The sequence below is a fragment of the Heliangelus exortis genome, chromosome 17 (genome assembly GCF_036169615.1).
Source record: "Heliangelus exortis chromosome 17, bHelExo1.hap1, whole genome shotgun sequence".
NCBI classification, from domain to species: Eukaryota; Metazoa; Chordata; class Aves; order Apodiformes; family Trochilidae; genus Heliangelus; species Heliangelus exortis.
The window spans coordinates 9,014,053-9,028,390 of NC_092438.1; the positions used below are offsets into that span (position 1 = coordinate 9,014,053).

Consider the following 14,338-nt stretch of genomic DNA (forward strand, 5'->3'; position numbering starts at 1 on the left):
CTACCAACTGTTCAAACAAACATGATACCCTAACCCTAAAAAACATGATACTCTAACCCTCCTATTGTGGAGGGAGCTGCTTTTCATTTCCATTCCAGACGCCTTCTGGGAGTTGCCTATGGTGTACAGATCTGAACTTGTTCATTAAAAAAAAAAAAAAAAGAAAAGGAGAGATTGTGATGCATGTTTGTCTTTCTTTCTTCAGAAGGGTTGAAGAAATTTCCCCAGCAAGGTTTCGGTTTAGCCACAGAATTCTCAATTTGCTCTCAGAAGAGACAGAAAGATGTGCAATAGATTTCTCTCTCTTTTCCTGTGAACTCTTGATTTCTTTTGCCATAATGATGCAGCTGGTGTAACACTGCATGATGCCTAAGCCAACAGCAGTAGAAGGATGAAAGAAGAATTAGAAGTTTCAGGGTAGATGACAGAACTAAGTAGTTGATATCTGAGTTTCTACCTTTATTTTCCTCAATCCTCTGTGTTCATGCTTGAACAATTCCACACAAAGCCATCTAACCCTACCTGCCCTGAGCTACAAGGTCCTTTCCATTTCAGATCTCATTTCTCTGACAGGCTGCCCAACAGAGGGGTGTTATCACACAATTTGTCAACTCAGGGTTGCTAGTACAACATCAAAAAGAAAGTAAAGATAGCAAATATCCACGAAGAATGAAGGAAGTCATGGTCAAAGCATTTCTGGAGAAGTGAAGTTTACAAAAACATGGTGCAGGTATAGTTCTTGTCACATGCAAGGCTGTTTCATTGGGAACTTCTATTAGGAAATTCATGGAGTTATAGTACTACCTCTTTTATTGTGAAAAGAACAAGGAATTTCTCATCCCATTCTTCATGTGCAGGGTTCTGCAAGTTGTGTATTTGCTAACAAACAGAAGATGCATTTATTCTGTCTAGTTACAACCAACGTTGACTGAAGTATTTAGTTTTAATGGAAAAATACTCCCACTGCAGGTGCCTGTAACTAGCAAGGAAGAACTCAGCTGGTATTTGTTGACACAGCCTACCCCCCTCTTTATTTAGAGATGAGCTTCCTTAACACATGGCTCTCATAACATGTGCACATATCTTAAAACTGCAATTCTGTATAAATATTTAAATTAAATCAGTGGCAGCTTTCACTAGTGACAAAACATAAATGAAGCTTGCAAAGGAAAAAAAAAAGCTTTTACTAAACACTAATAAAAACTGCATGAGGTTTTACTGGAAAATTTCCACACCTCTCCCACTCTCATTTCCTCTTGTCATATCAATAATTCACCAGCAAAATCCTTAATCTGGACAAGAAATGAAAAAAATTAAGTAAACAGAAGATCTACAGATATGTTTGGACTCTGCAAAAGTCAGAACATTTCTGTTGTTGCTTTGTTAAATTAGGCAGTCACTTGTTAGCAAGACAGCTACACTGGGATGAGAGGAATGGGTTGCAAAACTTGTAAATAGATTAAACTGCTTGAGAGGCTGGAATTTGATTTCCTTATCAGAGTCAGAAAGTCAGCTGATGCAAAGCAGAGTGCAAATACTGAGGTTTCGTATTTTAAGCATGCAGAGAAGAAATGGTAATTGCACAGTGATGGCTCTGACATCATGGCAAAATAACTCACTGAAAAAGGTGAATAATTCCAATCTGATAAATCTGCTGTGGAAGGGGGATGGGGCCAGGTGTCTTCTTGTCAACAGCAAGTAGTTAGTAGATTTTCCTCCATCCAAATCATGCTCCACAGATCTTAAAGTCAAAGAATCTTCTTATCTGAATAATCTGGGTTTAGCTGAGTGGAAGAGAATTTGCAATTATAGAAGGTCACTGTAAACTTTCACATTACCTTTGTCAATATTACTCACCCCACCATGATCTCTAAGATGAAAAACCCTTTACAAAATAATCTCAACTATAGAGTGAATCCTGCTTCAACACACGCTTGCTGAGCCTGCTGATCTTTCCAAAACTCTTCTTCCTGGTTTGGATTGTCTTGAGCATCTCAGTTTGACAGTGAGACAGTTTCTGCCCAAAAGAAAAAGAAACTGACAAAACTTTTTCCATTCTCATTATGAGACTGCAGTCATAAAGCTGCACAGATGTATGTACCATGGCTACACTGCTCTGGCAGTAAGTAAAGAGTAGGTTAAGAATAACAACAAAAGCTCTGTTCCCAGTGGCTTGTAAGAACATTCTGATGACAATTGAGAGAAAAGTGTGCTGAGATTCTCAAATAAAATCAACCATACACTTGTGTTTGAAATGCTCTCAGGAAAGTCACAGTCTGCAGCAAGAAAAGGTTCCTCTATCCTTGTACCACCTTTGTGATCCACGACACTGAGTTCATGAGCCAGGGTCTTTGGCTGCAGAATGTTTCTGTCTGCTCAAGAAGGGCAGTGCCTTGCCCATCAATAGCAGATGGTGCCTGTAGGAGAGATACTTAGGAGAGTTCCTAAGAACATCCAGGGATCCAGAATGCTCCTGGTTCCCAGAAGTTGCAAGAACAATGCAGGCAGCCTGGGCAGCTCTGCTCTAGCAGCTCCTGGGGGCTGACTTCTCCATTTATCCAGGCCAGGAGGAAGCAGAACCTGTGGGTGACTGGCAGTGTTACTTTCAGGAGAGCATAGGTTTGAATCCTGAGCAGCAGCTGAATGTGTTAAGATGTTACTGGATGATCATAAAAAAAATAGAATAGTTTTCAAAAGGAGGCAATGTCAGCTGGGCAAGCAGGGAGCTCCTCACTCAGAAATAAAAGCCTGATGCATCCCAAGAGTTCTCTCTGGACAGGCAAAATAAGAGACAGGTCAACTAGTTCTCCTCTTACTTACAATGTGATTCCTCTAAAATAAGCTACATCATAAAACAAATATGAGCAGAGTATTTTTAGCTATGTGCTAAAAAAAACCCCATACAATACTGTTTTGTATTACTGTTTTAATAATTGTGATTTCTCCGTGGCATATGGGGAAACAGATCTCATCAAAGGATAACTGTCTCAATGTTATGAAAGATTTGAGGGAGCAGGTCCTGTCTTTAGATGCTTTCAGACATCCCTACTTAAGCCAATATTATTGCATAAATATAACTCTGGGTAGAGTTTGTAATTTATAAATGGTCATATATAGTGCTGGAGTCTGCAGCTGTGTTGTGATGATATTTTGCTGCTCTATTGTGAGCCTCTGACTCTGATATGAATAAACACATGAATGAGATATGAATAAACACACAAATGACAGAATTCACAATCAGGGTAAATCTCAGCAGGACTGGAAATGGATTTTCTTGTTTGGCTTTTTTTTTTTTTTTAATCATTCCAATCTCCTTTATTTAGAACAAAGGGGAAGGAATGCAGAAGAACCTGATGAAAATACCATCCAGGTTTGAATTTTCAAGCAGCCTGATCCAAGGTAATTAAACTTACTTCACATTAACAAATTCAGTTTGTGAAGAACAGATGAATAAGTTTTTTGCAGAAACAAAATAAATCCATTATGAAGATTTTTAGATACTGCAGATTTTTTCTAGAATTTCTGGAGCTAGGTCTTCATCTTTCTTCTCCAAGCTGTTGGGAACAGAGTCCACTTGTGATCCTCTCAATTCTGATGGATGCAGTTCAGTCCCATACACTGCCTGGGATCATTAGTTAATTCTATACATGGAGAGGGAAAATATAGGACATGCCTAAATGATGAACTGCAGACAATCATGTGCTGAGCATCCTTTGTTCTCAGGTCTGTCTGCACAATGAACCAGTTGGGATCCAGAGGCACTTAGACACGCTGGGGGTGGGGGTATTTCTGCTGTTCCCAGACTTCCATCTCATCAACCCTTCAAGGTGAACCAAGAGAGCACGTATGTCCATGCCAAGTCAGAATATATGGAGAGCTGATGCAACAGCTCTCTGTGTCTAATGATGTCTGTAATATCAGAAGCATCAGCTCGTAACGGGTCAAAGAAGGAAAAGCTGCCTAAAATGTAGGAATTCCTATAACATGAAAAGATTTTGGAAATGCAAAGTTATTTCTGATTCATACCAGTATATATAACTTCAGAAAAGAGAGGCTGAATGAAAGTGGAAATTCGATATTACCTGGTTTGCATTAGGCAAATGATTTAATTTCAAATCAATGGAAAGAACAATGACATTGGTCAGGAAGCCCTGGCTTTAACAACCAGTATGGGGAGGGGGGAGGGGGAGAGGCAGGCATTAGTTTTTCCTTTGCTTCAGCCAAGGTAGTCTTGCTAAGTCAGAGTTACAGCTTCCCTGAAGAATCAAGATGCACAGAATTCAAGACAAAAAGCACATCAGGTTTCATCAAGAGGGAAAAAAATAATATCTGAACTGAGAACAGGAAAGTACAAATCAAGCAAAATTAATCAAGATCCCTCTTTTCTCAACGGTGAATTTAAATCTTGCTTCAAACTGCAAAACTATAATTGAGTTCTGAATTCTAAAAATATAAAGGCAAAAAGAATTTCCCAACTTCCTTTAAATGAATCCAGTGACTCTGTCTCCTAGGGCAGCATTAAGCTCGTGGTGCTTAACAAAAACCAAGCGATCATTCTCCACCATTATCTTATAACAAACAGAATAGGTTAATAGCTGTCATTGCCATTGCTAACCAGAGTACTGTCTCATTATGCATTGTTAGAGCTGACAGGCTCACATCCCTATTACAGCACTTCCATAACCTCAGACAACAACAGCAGTGATGTTTTGCAAGATGTTTTGATGTTTGCAGACCCTGGAAGATTTTTGTAAAGGCAATGCTTAGGTTAGATAGGGAAAAGGAGAGCAGAACCAGAAAGGCTTTCTTCCTTCATTCTAATTTAATGTTGTCTCCTGCACAAGTCTTGCAACTTTTTTGACATATGAGAAACGCCTGGAGGAGGCCAGTCTGTCAGCAAAACAACCAGGGAGAAATTTATTTATGGAAAGAACAGAGATGCAGTTAAAAAAGAAAATAAAAAATACACCTCTTTGAGAGGAGATGGAAGAGCAGCTATAGGCTAACAAGTGTTTCTAAATCTTTTTTCTCCTTGAACAAAACTGTCCACAAAAAGTTGGACTCCCAACACACAGAATAAAATTGGAAATTGCCATTTGGCATCTCCCAGAGTTTCCTATAAAATAATATGTGCTTATTTAGGCAGTATTTCCCACCTCTCTCCAGTGAAATACAGTAGTTGTCATATCCAACAGACACCTATTCACTGCACAGCTACAAGACTCAGATTTGAACTCCACTCTGACTTCAATCAAAGACTTTAATTCCTCTGTCAGACACTACCCCAAAACAAAAGATCAATGCCCTGACTGATAGATCTTGCAAAAATTATTTACATACTGAAGTTCTTCTCTTTTGCCTGACTGTACCACCTGAGTTTTTCCCCTAGAAAACAGCTGAAGGAATTGCAGAACAAAAAGGATATGGATGGCAAAATTTCTTCATGAGGCATCAAAATGTTACAGTCTCAAATAGATTTCCTTTCTTTGGCTAAGGCACTCCTAAAATGAGCCCTGGACAAGAAACCCATCTCTCTGCAGTCTTATACCAGATCATGAAGTTAAAATTTCCTCTGCACATTATAGGAGTTTTTGCATATCTCCTAGGCAGAAACTGTCCTGATTTTCAACTGCATTGCACTGTTTTACCTTATGACAAATAAACCTTATACAATACCTGGCTCAGGTGCACAGGTTTCATAAGAAGCTTCCCTCATCCCATTACTAAAGGAAAATGACAACACATGGCAATGCAAAACATATTTATAATATATTTGCACATAAAATCTATGGGTTTACTATTGGTATTCTCATGTGAGTGCCACTGCCTCAGTTGAGGCTGTACCTGCTGCCAACAGTATCATTTGATCTGTAGCGTGTTTGGAAGTATGGGCAGCTTTGTTGCAAGGAAATACATTCTCCTATATTCTTTTTCTCAATCTTTCTTAGTCATTCACACCATATAAATGCTTTTGGTTTCACATGTGTCTCTTGCAGCATACTAATTAAATGTTTCAAAAGCCTTTATCCATGGCTAAGTGAAGATAAAATTTTAATGATTTAATTAGCAAGCTCCAGGAAAAAAATAATAATGAACAAAGGCAACTGCTTTTAGTGCCTCTTGCTCTCATGTTCCATCAGAGCCACAGGAAGCAGCAACATTCAGCATCACTTTTCCTTGGACAATGACCAAAATAGAACATGGTCCACACCATGGTAGATATGGGGAACTCAAGAGTTGAGTGAATTATGCCACTTCTTAGCTGCATGTCTCAAACAGTGCTTCTTGCAAGAAAAAACAGCAGTTTCATGAGGGAACATCAAATCAACTATCATTTGATCCCTAATGCTTGAAGGCAATTGGGAAGAAAAAAACCCCAAATGTTGTTTACTGAAGGAAAGATTGAAAATTGGCTCCCTTTCAATATTTCTTCATGATTTTGTGTTTCTTTTGTCAATTGTCTGCTTTACCTTCCCAGACCTGTGCATTCAGGGTTTAATAAAGATAAAATTCCATTGATGTGTATGATAAATTTGAGAAAAAACTGCAAATTGATCTGTTTGAATAATTTCTAACTACAATTTGGAATTTATTCTTCTGCTTTTCTCTGCACTGAGGTTAACCTATTATGAAAAACACTACCCAGACACTGTATTTCATTGACACAGAGCACAATATGAAAGCAGGCTGAGCCTGCACCTGGGATGCAGCCATTGTAATCTCACCACTTGGCTCTCCTCTCCCAAATGTGAAGAAATTAGCTATTATATTGCATTTCATACATTACACCATGCTCTAACCCTATACTGAACATAAAAAAATAGCACGTGGAGTGATGAAAGAGAATCTGGATTGTTCACTCATTATAAAGCATCATTCATTCAAAGAAGTTAAATACATCAATAGGCAGCTTTACTCCCTCAGCACAATTCAGAAGAATCAGCAGTACATGCTTGTTCCTGCTTTAAGAATTAGAGATGAGGCCAGAGCAGAAGGAGGGCACAGAAAACATGCAGTTAGCTGCAATTAGAATTCCAGTCCATTGTAACATAATCATTGTTTTAGTTCACAAAATTTGCATTTGGCAGCAATCTCACTCTGACAACCATCACTGAGCCTGCTCTGGAAAGACCAAGAGCTGTGTTCACAATCAGCACTTGGCAAAAAGTGGTCACCATGCAGTCACTCAGAGTGATGTGATATCTATATTCTCATCTCATTATCATTACTCTTCTCGGCCAGGATCCCCAGTAAGAAGACACAGCCAGCCAAGTTCTGGGGAAGGCTGTGTGCACTGGATAATAAAGCTGTGAAAGCTACATGCAAAGGGAGGGTATGTAACAAATGTACCACACAGAGGGCAAGCAGCTGATAAAGGATGTGTTGAAGAAGCTGAGGAACTGAGCCTGGTCATGGAGTTGCCTCATAATGTGCATCTCTGAACATTTTTTGGGGGTACGTGGTGCTTATCCTATATTCTGGTCCTTATATACTCAGAACATGGGCACCATTCAAACCTTCAATCCAAAAAACCCCTGATTTACTTTTATATGTAGTAATCAACCTGTTGTAACTCACTGTGTAGAGCTAACATCACTGGATCTGTGGCTAGGAATACAAGGGGGATAACAGGGGTGGCTGAGGAACTTGGTGAGAAAGGCTGCAGGGAGCAACTGTAGAACTGATGTGGATATTAAACTCTTGAGGTCAGCTCCATGTGTTCAACTTAAAAATCAGATTTTCTTTTTTTTCCAGTGCTGACTTAAATTACTAACAAAGTCCCACATATTGGACATCATCGTGCAGCTCATTTCTGCATAGTACACCCCTCCTACTATTTCACTTCCTTCGTGAAAATTTGACAAAGCAAAGGTGACACATCATTGCAAAACACTCAGATTTTGGTTAAAATAGAAAAACATGCTTGAGGGATAGAAAGGGAAGAAGAAAATCTAAACTATTCATTCATTGAGAAGCATCATTCATTTACAGCTGGTATTTTACAGCTGATGTATTGTTTTGCTTTCTCTACAAAAAATGAGCAAGGAAATAAACAGTTTTCAACTTTCAGCTACAAGAAAGCAGATATGGAGAGTTCAGCCCCTGGTGAAGTTAAGAAAAAGAAGTCAAAAAAAACCTACTTACATCCCTTAGACTAGAGAGATTTTCAGTACTTAACTGTAATAATCTGAAAGAATTGCAAAGTATAACATGCCCAGACACCAAATGTAAGTACATCAGTGAAAACAAGGGACAATGATTCAAAGTGTATTTACTGACATGAAGATTTTCCATGTTTCCCCCTGCTAAACATTGCAGATATTTTCCTGGTAAAACTATGGAGCAATACCTCAATCTTTTGCCAATAACAGAAACAAAAGAATTATTAACACCTTGGTTAATGTAATAATAATATTATATATTATTAACACCTTGGTTAAAATTTCTTTAAAGTTATCATAGGCTTCTAGTAAACAGAGCTCCTTCCAAAGTCAGCTGCTGTTGCTTGGTATCTTTGCAAATTTGTCTACAAAGGTCTTTAAAAGTTCTTTGATAAAAGTAATCAAGGAAAAAGAAGCCATAATAGTTTGTGTTTGGGGTCTCTTAATTTCCCCTGGAAATGTAAATGTTTGAAAACACTGCGAGATTCCTTTCAACTCTTTTTCAAATAGAAAACCACTGCTGGTGAAATGGTCCTATATAGAAAGAGCCAAGAGAGAGAAGCTCCAGCTTAGAATTATCAGTGTAATTTGTTGTCTAGGTGATAAAGCTGCTAAAAACTAAGCTGGAAAGAAGCGTGTCTTCTGAGTTTGGCAGGATCTCAAAAAAAACTTCTACCAGAGATTCTCACATTGGTGTGGCTGTAATAAAAAGTCTATCAGTGTTCAAATTACAAGCCTTGCTTAATTTAACTGTAAAAATTTGCTGGAGGCAGAGATTTGTAATATAAATTTTTAGCCTGACAGCAATTTCCACTTTACACATTTTGAAAACAAATGTGGCAATGTTTCAGTTAGTGGAGAACAAATAATGTCTTCGAAGTCTGTTAGAGGAGCTGAGAAAAGGAGGATTTGCACATTTTCAAGCTGACAAACTCCCATTACTATCAATGCTGACACGTGCTTGGTTAATTCATACTTCTCCAGAAACTGCTATCAAGTTATGAAAAGAAGAACGACTACAAATGTTTCATAAGCATTCACAGAGGCAAATCAGATTTGATTACCTTGACCAGTTTAACCAGGCAAATTTAGAACATGCTAAGGAAATGCACTCTCAGTGTTTCTTTCTCTGAAACTTGCTGGATAAATGTATTGATTTATTTGATTTATTTATTTCCCTACTCAGCAGGATAAGGCACATGGTCATAACTTCAGATGCCCAGGATGAAAGGTGCATCTGCACAAAAAAGAGAGCTTTGCCCTGCAAGAAAAGGGGGAGGGGACTTGTTCAGTTTCTTCTTTGTTTTTCTGATCTCCAAGATCACAAGAAGGTTGTGGGTTTTTCGATTTCTTTTTTTTTTTCATTAAATTTGTGCTTTGGTTTTGGTTTTTTGTTTGGTTAGTTTGTATTTCTGTGGTGTGGGTTGTTGTTTTTTAGGGTTTTGGGTGTTTTTTTTATTGGGTTTGGTTTTTGTTTTTTAACTTAGGAATCCACATTTGCTTCAGTTGCTATTGCTTTTTTGTTCCATGTCTCATATTTTTTTTTGTTGTAAATCCGTCAATTCCTGGTTTTCAAACATTCTGGAAGTATCATGAGCCACCACAACACCAGAAGTGACAGTTTTTAAAACAAAAAGAGCCAAAGACACCAGAAACCTGGATGTATGGCAGGGGTTCACAGAGTTCTGGAAGTGCAACCACGTGGGATGTAAAGCACATACCTGCTTCATCCCAGGGATACCATGACCCAAAAGCACATCTTGTGTACACAGTTCCAGGGACAGTGAGTTTTCTTTGTCCACACAACAGGCTCTAATAAATCCTGATGGGCAGTTGGGGCTGTTCCCTGTGTAATTAGTATTTGTGTGCTTTTCACTGCCCAGGACTGTCATCTAGAATCCTATAGATTACTGCTTTCCATTTCCCCTCCAGTGTGGTAATTTCTGCCAAACTGCCTTAACGCCAGAGAAAGTATTTGTGCAATGATTATAGAAAAAAACCCACACACCAAAAAAACAGACTCATCATGTTTGATTTTAACTGCTTTCATTATGTGACACTTGTTTCTCTCTCAGGTTTTGTTGAACTGCTTGCCTTAGGTATGGTCACTCCATAACTGAAAGCTTGCTTGCAATTATTTTCATGAAATTAAAAAGCTAGCATGGATTTCTATAACAACTTGAATTCTAATTGAACTTATGAATTCAACTAATTTAATTAATGAATTTCAAGTCTTAATTTTCCAAGCAAACTTTTAATTATTATTTAGTATGTTTACCAATTAAATAGCTAGAAAGCATGTATGTTACATACAAATAGAAAACAAAACATCTTCAGTCTCTCAATACAAAACCCTCAAAACCCACCATGCTGTCTTTTAACCAGCCCTTGGGAAAAAGCAGGGATTTTACTAGGTGCTATGAAGCTTAACACACTTAGGTTGTGATGGACCAGGGAAATAAATTAATTGCCCCTCAGTGGAAAATGCTCTGGTCTCCAATTCCTGATAAAAATAGTTTTGCTTCTCAGGTTATTTCAAATGAGAAGATAAGACTTAAAGAAAGATGAAGTTATGGTGGATTAACGCCACCATAAACACTGTGGAGCTTAAATTGTACCCAGAAATAAATTGGAAGCATATAGATCTTAAAAGAACAAAGATAATTTGCTCCACTAAGAAGCAGGGGAGCAGAATTCTACATTAGCTGAGATTTCAAAGTGATCTTTTAGTACTGATCCAATACAGAGTTGACATAAACAATCAATTTTGGAAACAGCAAAGACACAGACAACTGCAGTGGGCACTGCTGCCTTTAAAACTCAAGAAAAAGAAAAGACTGTGATAATGCAGAACAGTATTTCCAATATTGAATGGTGGAAAACATTTACCCTGCAAAATTTATGAATTTTTATTTTAAAAACTTCTTAGGCAAATTGGTTTTCGTCTGAATGGAACCATTCTGGAGAGTAAATTCATTCATTAAAGCTCAAGTCCTACTTCATATGAAAATCTCAATGCAACCTTAACCACCAATTTTCTGCTGATCTATTATGTGACTCAATAAAGCATTCTTCAAGATTTTTAAAATTAAGTGTTTGTACTCCTAAATCATTCCTGCCTGAAAAATACCTGGTACTCAGCAATCTAGAAAATCATGCCCTTGCATGTCTAAATATAGATGTAGGATGTTCTTGATCACTAAAGCATCAGAGAATTCTTATCAGTTGAGGGAGTAAATATTAATACTATTCTGTCCTAATTCATCACTCTGCATAGTGCTTTGAGATCTTTGGATGAAAAACATTACAGATCTATTTCCAGGATCTTTTCCAGAATTCTGGGAATATTTAAGAGCTTCGTAAAATCCTTCCTGCTTTAATAGGACTTGTAGCATGTTTTCTCAAAAAGCAAGTATATGCCATTTAATTTTATATACTGGCAACTGGAATTCTGTCTGCCAGACTTCTTTTGCTTTAACCTACTCTTTGTTCTATTTTTGTTTTCTGCGTCACACTTTCCTCATATTGATGGATGCTGTAGCTATATTAAAAGCTGCATACTTTTAATGAAAATAAGATCATTTTTAGCTTGCTAACCACACTGCCTTCGCTATCTTAATTTCTGTAACAAAGCTGTTTTTTATTAATTATCTAAAAATATTTTAAAATACACTACATTCTGAAAAATCAAATAGAAGTGCATGTATGAGCCTGGAAAGCCAGTGAAAAGAGTTAAATAACAGGCAGTTTTCCAGCAATGTCACAGTGAAAGGTAGGCTCTGGCTTTTGTTGTGTATTTGATATGTCCAGAGCTTTTTCATTTATCAGAACAGCTGGTTTACAGCTACAGTGCACAATTTTTTTTGAATAATAGTACATTCATGTTAACCCTATTAAAAAAACAAAACAAAAAAGCTCTTGTGACCGCAAAGGCTTCAGCTTTTTTGAGGCTTTCTGTACATTGAGAATAGCAGGACTGCTTTTTAGTGGGGAAAAAAGCATGTCTGTTCTGAAAGGGTCCAATTAGCAAGTCTCAGGACACTCAGCTTACAGTGCTGAGTGAAATTGGAGCTGGACTTCTGCAAAACAAAACTCCAGTACAGTGCTCACTGGATAGAAAATGCAGTCAACTGAGAAGCAGGAAATAAGAGGAACAAAAAGAAAAAAAAGGAAGTGGATGATAAAACCCATTCTCCCCACATGTTTTCATTTATAGAGTGTCATGAAAGCCTGCTTGGAGGCTTTTATTTACTCTTAAGCTAGACATCGGAGTTTTCCTTGAGTAATAAACATCCCTCACTAGAAACAGTATTACTGTTTTCATGCATAGACACAAATATTTCTTTTCTATTTTCAAGAAGTTCTAATATTTTATATATTGGAAGTGATGCACAGGTTTATAAGTAGTCTGAGGGTTTCAAAGCACATACAATTACTTTGTTTTCATGCAAAGGGAGTCAGAAGAAAAAAAGCATGCAAGTTGAGAGGTGTATGAAAACAGTCCAATCAGTGCCAAAGACAAGAAATGACAACACAAACATAATTAAAACCTAGCAAATCATATGAAGTGATACCAGGCAAATCTAAGCTAAACTTATGGCAAAAATTCCCATTGAAGTACAGACCTATATAATGACCTTTAAAGGTCCTTTTGAAAACAAACTGTTCTATGATTCTATTATTCAATATCAATATAACTATTGAACACATCAAGCAATAAGGACCAAGAAAAAAAGCAAGCCCTCTGGCAGAAAAAATTTCCAACCTTAAAACTCCTCCCAGCTGCACAGTGTGGGATGGTCAAAGCACAGACTCCATTCCACTGGGTTGAAGGCTGGACTCCTGACTGGCCAGAGGTTCCCAACAGCCTCCTACATCCCACTGCAGCTGTGCAGCAATAAATCAAAAGCACTTCCATCCCATTCGTTGCTCTGATCTCACTACCTGGAGCCAAATTCTCCTCCTTTTCCTGATGAAAGAAGGTGATCATTCAGCAACAGATCTCAGACATGCTGGGTTTTGTTCTGCTTTTATCTCTTCTGTCTCGTTTTGAACAGGGTAGTGTGGACTGAGAGAAGTCCTGGACAGTTTCTTTTATCTAGAGGGAGTGAGGATAAGGCAAACAAGCCTCTTGCTTTCAGTCCATACATAGCCATGTACAGAGTCCTATATATCCAGCCGTATCTGCAAAATACATGCATTACACATGCCATGTGCAGGGTGTCTTTATAGATTATACATGTATGCATAGGCATATATATCTATAAATATGCATTTGTGCATGAGTTACATAGTGGGGAATGCAAGAGTTCATCTAACATTTTAAAGGAAACTGTTCTCCTATACAACATTAAAAGCCAAAACTTATAAGGATCTACAAGCAGGTATTTTCTGGTTTGCAGTGGAAAATGATAACAGAGACCTACCCTTATCATGTAGTACAGTGACACAGTTAAAACACCAGGTTCAATTATAAGCCTGTTCACTGTTGTCAACCTCTCTAACCATTTCAGCAGCATCTAATATATCCTAAGATCTTTAGACAGGGTATGATCAAAACACATCGCAAAAAAGCAATCAGAAAACTGTGTATGAGCAAAAAGCAGCTAGGCAACAAGCCATAAATACCAAGCAGAGCTGAAGCCAGAGGCTGCTTTGGTCCCTAGACACAGGGACAAAAACCAGAGAAAACCTGTAGGGAGCCTTTGGTAAATTATGTCCCCAAGGGATGTTCCCCAAGACAGCACAGAAAAACACAGAGCAACCCATGCACCTTTATGAGACTATCATATGGAAGGTATTATAAAAATGAAAAGCAGTATTGTTATTACCACTGGTACTGGCAGCTGTGCAAACACAAGGAACCATCTGCTGTCAGTTTATAAGTGCATGGGTGATCTGGGAGAACAACAGACTAAAAACATGATCTTCCTAAGAAAGTGAAGTTGGCTTGGTTTCTCACATTTCTGTCAACAATCTGTGGGCCAGGGTCATACTCTTGAGACATTCCCAACTTAGTTTCTGCATGTAGGTGTTGTATCAATAGGTTTTATGGCCATAATATTCAAGCCAGTTACTGCAATTCACAAATAAAATAATTTAAGGACAGTTACTGCAATTCACAGATCTTAGGGGATGATGTGATCAAACATGACTTTGTGGTAGATACTGACCAC

The 14,338-nt window shown here is 37.9% G+C and overlaps 1 protein-coding gene and 1 long non-coding RNA gene across 4 annotated transcripts in view; one reads left to right on the top strand and one right to left on the bottom strand.

The window, feature by feature from the left end:
* CARD11 (caspase recruitment domain family member 11) overlaps positions 1–14,338 on the bottom strand; it is a 103,266-nt gene that overhangs the window by 66,891 nt on the left and 22,037 nt on the right. The window lies entirely within an intron of this gene.
* Positions 1–14,338, top strand: part of LOC139803881 (uncharacterized) — a 30,132-nt gene that overhangs the window by 10,266 nt on the left and 5,528 nt on the right. Inside the window, exon 2 of the long non-coding RNA XR_011729194.1 lies at positions 3,324–3,399. This is a non-coding gene — a long non-coding RNA (uncharacterized lncRNA). The remainder of the gene's footprint in view (positions 1–3,323; positions 3,400–14,338) is intronic.